Raw genomic sequence first — 7,688 nt, forward strand, 5'->3', positions numbered from 1 at the left:
AATTTCGCTATTAATAGTCCTAAATAACCCATAAAGAAACTACTGAAAACAATAAGTAGTGGAACTGTATGATTGCAATAAGTAGTCACTCTCAAGGTTTAATTGGTTGATTTTTTTCCAAGTGAGCTACCTTTTTGAAAGAAGGGGGCGGGGCGGGAGAGTAATGTGAAGCCTTACAAAATGCTTTATAAAAATCACTTCAACACCCAAAACAAAACCTTAAGATAGTGAGCCCATAGATTAATGCATTCTCGAAAAAATCCAATTTCAAGCCAATGTAGGCTTCCTTCCTCTAGTTTAGCTATCAGCTCTGTAGCATTGCCTCCCTCTGTAGCTACTCTATCTGCTTAGATCTTGTGTTTGGTGGTCAAACATGGGACTGCTTCCACCCACTAGTTATCTTGGCCTTCTTTACTTTCTTTTTGTTCCACACATCTGGGTTGAATTCTCTTTCATCTTCTTCCATGATATGGCACCCTCGAGCCTTGAGTTCACCCACTTGAGAATGTGTTGGGCTTTCTTGCCCACTTGCTTCTGAGTCTCTAGAACAACTACCACTTGATCAATTGCGCCCCCAATAGACTCTTCGTCTACTTCATCTTCAGTACTTGCTAGTAACTCAAAAGTATTCTTCTCTACAACAAAATACTTAGTTTCCTTTTCTCTGTTCACACTGCTATTCATATTAATTCTAGATACTAGTGTGTCTTCTTCCAATTGCCCTGCTTCTAGAGCTGAAGTGCTTGCTACTCTCGTACCACTTGTGTTAGCAGTAGGAGTCTTGTGTTATGCTTGAGAGTTGTTAGTCCTTGTGATAGGTGAAGGAATATATAGTAACTATAGGTTGAGAGTTGAGTTGTCTTTGCGCTACTGTGTCAGTAATTTCACCCATTCCAGAAACTTGATTACTCTATGAACCACCTCTTCTTACACTAATCCAATTACCCCCTGATTGATCTTGCAAAGTTCGATTACCACTGAAAGGAATGTTAACAACTCCATTATTGTTAGTCATAGGCTAAGACGACTCACTAGGGCCATTCGTTCTCAATTGAGGGTATGATCCTTGTACATTCACAAGTGCAACACTCTCTGAACTGCCATCATAAAAGTGTCTTGCCGCCATAGTATTACCAATAGAATTACTTAACCCCTCATTTACTCTCCCGCTGAAGCTTCAATAGCTTGCACATGAGTTCTAACTTCTAACAGCCCCCACCAAATTTCCATCTTTGATTTCAGCAACCACCTCAACATGTTGGGGGATCAACATAAAAATGACTAGCATTTTGCATAGGCTCTACTGGAGAATTTTCGTGCGCTTGAACAATAACTTGTGTATATACCCTCAGATTAGGTGCTAGTACTTCTGTAGAAACTCACGCCTCATTTACATTGTTCTCTGCTCGAGATCTCCACACATTCACCACTTCATTATCATCTTCATAAATCCTTCGTGTGGAAACCAAGGGTCACCACACCAGTCACCACTCCCCAGTGAACCAGCTAAGACCCTTACAAAATCTCTTATATGATCTTGGAATTGAGCCTTTAAAAAAAAGTTGATAATTTCCACACAAACGGGAATCGCATGTTTCACATATATGTTAAGGATACACATATGGACTAATATATGTTAAGGATAATATATGTGTACCCAATGTTGTATTTTGTGATATATTCTTTGAAATTTATTTCCATTTATGTATTGTATGACTTGTATATATACCTCTAAAAGAGAAGAATAAACAACTGAAATTATCTTCTCTACATGGTATCAGTTAAGGTTTCGATCACCTATAAACCCTAGCCGCCTTCTTTTTCTAGTTAACTCTATCTTCATCTCTTCACTGATTTGATTACAAATTGGTACTCTTGGATCTATTCCTTTCTGTTCTTTTTTTCTTTCTCGTCATTGCCGATTGATTGGTTTATTGCAGGGGAAAGTTAATTCTTTAATCTTGGCTCTAACAAAAGCGGTGGTGACACACTGAATCTGGGGGTTTGATTGTTGACTCCATTGTTAGCTTTTCGGTGGTTTTACTTTTATTCATATTGCACTGGTGGGGCTTGGTTAGCTTTTGACATCCTTTATTGCTAAAGACAAAATTCACTTTGTTGGGATTACTTTGGCGTAACTATTGGAGTCTAGTGTTTGCCATAGGGTGTCTATTTTTTAAAATTTCCGATTTTTCGAAATCCGACCCGAAATTTCTGGCTCACGGGTGTAGTTTTCATGGGCGATTTTCGATTTTTTCGATTTAGAAAATTCGAAAAAAAAAAATTGGATCGATTTTGGATATAATTCTAAAATCGATCCGATCCGAAAATTCGAAATTTCGATATTATTGCCAATTTATTAAAAAAATATATACTTCTCTCACTATCCACTTGATTAGATCTCGACCGTTAGATTCGTTTTTTCTAGTTTTTACTTCCAAAAACAAAACAAAAACATAACCTACCCATTCTTCCCCCACTTGAATTGGACCACTTGTCATTGGGCGTGCCATAACAACCGATGATATGAAAAAAATGTCATTGAGTCATCTGATGACTTCTGGACGATCAAAGCCAAATTCAATAGATAGAATATTATGTAAAGCTACTTAGAGTCAAGACCATAAACCATTATTTATCGCGGACAAGCACTTCCGCTTCAATTTCCACACGAAAAAATTGAAACATTACAAATGCAGGACCTGGCGGAATACAATGCTTCTTTATTGGTGGGTGCGGGGTTCTTTTTCTCGTTTTTTCTTGGATCACTTGTTTGAATGAAAATAGGTTTTCTCGATGAAACAAGTGGCGTATTGTTGTTAGTACATTGGTGTTGTGGACATGGTTTTCTCTCCCACAATGAACATTTAAGGCATAAATATTCAAAAATAATTGAAAGTAAAGAGATCTTTGAAAATTTACCAAGTATTCGAGTTATTCCGGGGAAATTTCGAAAAGTTAGAAATTGGAAATATATTTTGAATCAAAAAAATTGGATCCGGTTGGCTAGCATATTAGGTTCAAAAATTTGGAAAAATTCGAAGGAGGTTAATTGATCAGAAGTCACCCACTAGTTTGCGAGGAATTCAAGAAGAGATAAACTTATCCTTTGAATGATATCTCCACCCTTTCAAATTCTATACAGCGATTGGTGTGTCGCTAAGTGATTTTCAATAACATTATGTTTGCTAATGAAAAGAATTGGTGGTGTTGCCATGCACTGATGACGATGGATTTTGTGAAATGTTTACGGTATGTAGGGTTATCCCGATTTATCCCATTCTAGATTCAGTTCACTTAACAATAAATTAGATGGGATTGGAAATGTGATGTCTAATCGATGTCTATCTAATAGTAGCTGGCTTGGCACCTTTCCGTCCTTCTCAACTGAGTTTCTTCCCAAGGTGCTACTATTATTTATATGCGACAAGAGTTGTATGCTATGTGGCTTTTCACTACTCTGGAATGACACTTATACCCTTTGTTTTTTTAAGTGTGGTATAAATATATTTACCACTTTGTTATGCAACCCGTGACAATAGGTGGTGTGGTATATAATAATAACAAAGCGTGGTATATATGTTTAACGGATATCATGGTTTTTCAAAGAACCGTGGTTTGTATGCCCATTATATACCACGGTTGTCAACGAGAACCATGACATATAAACTATTGAAACCGTGGTTTATATTGGTGTATATGTTATAATACCGTAGTAAATAGTTATACTAAACACTACGGTTTATGTCAATATATATATATATATATATATATATATATATATATATATATATATATATATATATCGGTTTTGTCTAGAGTGCCACTCTTATAGTGACACTCTTATCTCACACTTCTGGCGGTCCTAGGATCTGTTTCTGAGATCATCAAATCTAATTCGAAATAAAGGGTATAATGGTAATTATAGTGTCTCTCCCAAATTTCGTTTCTCAATCTCCAGCAAAACCAACGCCTTCTCTCTCTCTCTCTTTCTCTCTCTCTCTCCTCTCACTACAGAAAATCTTCAAAAATCGAAACCCAAAATCAACAATAGCTATCATTCATAATCCAAAATCAAACCCAAAATTTCGAAACCCACAAATTGATTCACGAATTGATTTCGAGTTTGATTCACAAATTTGCCTCTTCAAAAATCGAAACCTAAAATCAAATAACCCAAAATCATGGTGCATGCTAAGCGTTTACCGCGAATCAGAATCTCTTTCACTCTTTTATTTTCATAAGATTTATTATTATTGTTTGTTTCATTTTTATGATAATCATGCTTTGATCTGATCTAATCTTAGTAGTTTATGGGTTGTTTAGATCTAATATTTCAGTTTCCACATAGTGCTTGGTGTTACGCAATCCATCGCAAATGCTACTAGTTTTCTACTTATCAATATGTTGAACGAGGGACACGCCATATTTTTGCAAGTTCAAAGTCCACATTAAGGGTTCAATTCCTTCTATTTTTATGTTGTATCATGATGAATATGTAAAGTTGTGAACCATAATTTAGTTTAAGCATTTCATTCATTTAATTTCCTTTAATGTATAAATTTGAACACTCAATCCGATTTTAGCCAAAGGCGCCCAGTTAACTATTTAGTCGAGAATCGATATATTCTTTTCTCCCTTGGTACATGTCCTTTGCGACCTCCTTCACACTTGTGTAGTGCCTTATGCTGCTGATAAAGTCCTCTTTGTTCATTAGCTTACTAGCATGCGGAGAATCTAGACAAGGCTATAGCCTCATCAAATGATCCGGTTTGATTTTGAGGTTTCCTTCCTTCACCGCTTCGATCTCATTGTTGTCTTGCTATTTTACTTAGTTACATTTCAATGGATAACTAGACTATATTTTACAGGTTAATTACATTTCTACGGATCTTGAGACTATATTTTACTGGTCAGGTGGCACCCTTATTTCCTGAATCAACCCGACTCCAAAAGAAGGTGTTGTTAAGAAAGTTCATTCTGAGGAGAAATTTGGACCTCAATCAAAGAATAAAAGCTCGAATGGCTAAGGTTTTTCTTCCGTTCTTTTATCTATATATCTTGTGTGTTTCTTTGGTCCAATGCATTTGGTGTTAATGAGGTTTTGAATCATGTAGGTGTTCCGTGGTCATGGTCTTGACTACGATGTGGATGGGCTCACGTAAGCTTGAATCAAACTTTAATTCCAATCGTTACAAATAGATGAATCAAGAAACTGTTGCTAAATTAACATTGACCGATATGCTTAAATATGTAGGGGAAACACTTTAGATAACCACAGACTCATAACATTTGCGAGGGCATCGAGGGTTACGATAAGCAAAATGCTCTTGTGGAGGAGTTGCACCTCGGCTATTTCACCCGGGGAAGTATATAGGAGACAAGTGCTCATTTCGCGGATCATAGCCCCGACAATGGTTTGCAGTTTTATTTTAGAAATATTAACGGTGTGACTCTTTGTAACTGATGCAGGGAGTTTCTTGTAGAAGCTGCTAAAAAGGTTGGAATAGAAGGAACAGCGGAGTTTCTTGATGACCCTAATAAGGGAGTCCAAGAGGTCTATTCTCCATAAACAAATAGGTTTTTTCTTATATTTACACTTATTATTTTCTTTTTTAAACTGACATTCTTCTTGGTGGTTATCGAAGGTTTTGTTGAACTTGAGAAGTACTCGACCACCACATAACAGCGTTCCATACTATGTGGTATGTGCTCCATCTCATCATTATTCTCACTAAGAAGTAAAAGAAAATTTTCCTTCTGTTGATATTATGGATTTTTTTTTTGCCTTACTAAGACGACATTCTTCCGGACGGATCAATGGAAAAAACAAGCTCGATTGGCCAATCCCCGAGGTCTTTGCAAGAGCTTTTCAGGCAGCTGACTAAATCAATGTAACTAGGGTGCATTTGTTGGAGATTTGTACCTACCTTTGTTCAGCTTTGAAAAATAAATTGGTTTGGATTTGAGGACGCAGTTGTTTATGTACTCTATTGAAGCATTCTATCCCCGGGCATACTATGTATTCTATTGAAGCATTCTGTCTCCGGACATATTATGTATTCTATTGGAGCATTCTGTCTCCGAGCATATTGAAACGGACTGCGCATTTTGGGATGTAATGGTGATTTTAACATGACATTTGTCTATTGTGATATAGTAGCTAACCATAATTCTTAACTTAAATTTAGTCAACTTAAAGCTCTTCGGTTCGCATTAAGCCAAGCAAATACAAATTGAACTGCACTGCCGATGAGCTGATATAATGTCATTGATGGCCACTTACGTTCCTGAGAGGATTGTGATTCCAGTGTACACTTCGCAACTACCAAATAGTGCGTGTAATAAAAATTTGAAGGATGTACATGAATGCCCATTGAGCGCCAAGTCCAGAATTGAATAATCTTAGGATGTGTTCGATTTGTAGGAATATAGTTCCGTGGGGGAACTGCCATTTTATATGTTTCGTTTGATTCAGAAACTCAGAGATACAGGACAGAGAAACCATGCTCAAAAATTGCATTTTGCCAAGTTCGACTGTTGAAAACACGTATTTTTTACAATCCATATGCACACTTCGTTTGAGACCAACTTAGTTGACAATATTTATCTTGGATATTCACAAATTGTACAATTTCTTCACTTCCCCTTCAGTTTTCTTTACCCGTTGGTCCTTTCCGCCACACCGTTTGGACTTAATCCCAACCGCGTTTACGTTTGGACTTAGTCCCAAAGCGGCACATTACCGTTTGGTACTAAGGCCAAGCGGTGTGGCCATGCCGTTGGGACTAAGTCCAAACGGTGTGGCCATGCCGTTTGGGACAAAGTCCAAACAGACACGCCATTTTTTTTTGCAAGTTCAAAGTCCAAACGGCATGGCCACACCGTTTGCGACTAAGGCCAAACGGTGTGGCCATGCCGTTTGGACTTTGAACTTAAAAAATATGGCGGTGTCTATTGACTTTGTCCCCAAACGGCATGGCTACACCGCTTGACTTAGTCCCAAACGCATGGCCACACCGTTTTGGCCTTAGTACCAAAACGGTGTGGCCATGCCGTTGGGACTAAGTCCAAACGGTGTGGCCATATCGCTTGGATTTGAACTTGCAAAAATGGCGGTTCGTTTGGACTTTGTCCCAAAGCGGCATGGCCGCGCCCGTTGGACTTAGTCCCAAACTGCATGGCCACACCGTTTGGTACTAAGGCCAAACGGCATGGCCACACCGTTTGGACTTAGTCCCAAACTGCATGGCCACACCGTTTGGTACTAAGGCCAAACGGCATGGCCACACCGTTTGGGACAAAGTCCAAACAGACACATTTGATTGTTGAAGGTGTTTGATAGTTTTGTAACATACATTGAGCAATCAAATTATTGGAATCCATTCCAAGGGGAAAATAAGTTATCCCCAAGGTCAATTAGTTTTTCGGTTTCTTCCATTTTGCAAAATATTTGACTTAGCTGTGATTGTTATTTGCATTTTGTTAGTTAAAATAGTTAAGAGAACTTTGTTTTCTGATCATGTTGAACGATTTATTCCCAGGGGATGCCAAGTCTTGTGGAAGGGAGTGTAATTAATAGCGAGGGTAGGATTCAAGGTGCGATAGCAATAGCTAGAACCAATTTATACACTCTTTGATTCCTTTTGCCTCACAACTTTGCCCAGAAAATTGAGTTGCCTCACAAA

At 37.9% G+C, this 7,688-nt stretch overlaps 1 pseudogene; it reads left to right on the plus strand.

Annotated features, from left to right (window-relative positions):
* Positions 1-3,229: 3,229 nt before the first annotated feature.
* On the plus strand, positions 3,230-6,544 carry LOC147501119 (uncharacterized; annotated as a pseudogene).
* Positions 6,545-7,688: the final 1,144 nt, after the last annotated feature.

This window comes from Coptis chinensis, chromosome 4, assembly GCF_015680905.1.
Source record: "Coptis chinensis isolate HL-2020 chromosome 4, ASM1568090v1, whole genome shotgun sequence".
Classification (NCBI taxonomy): domain Eukaryota; kingdom Viridiplantae; phylum Streptophyta; class Magnoliopsida; order Ranunculales; family Ranunculaceae; genus Coptis; species Coptis chinensis.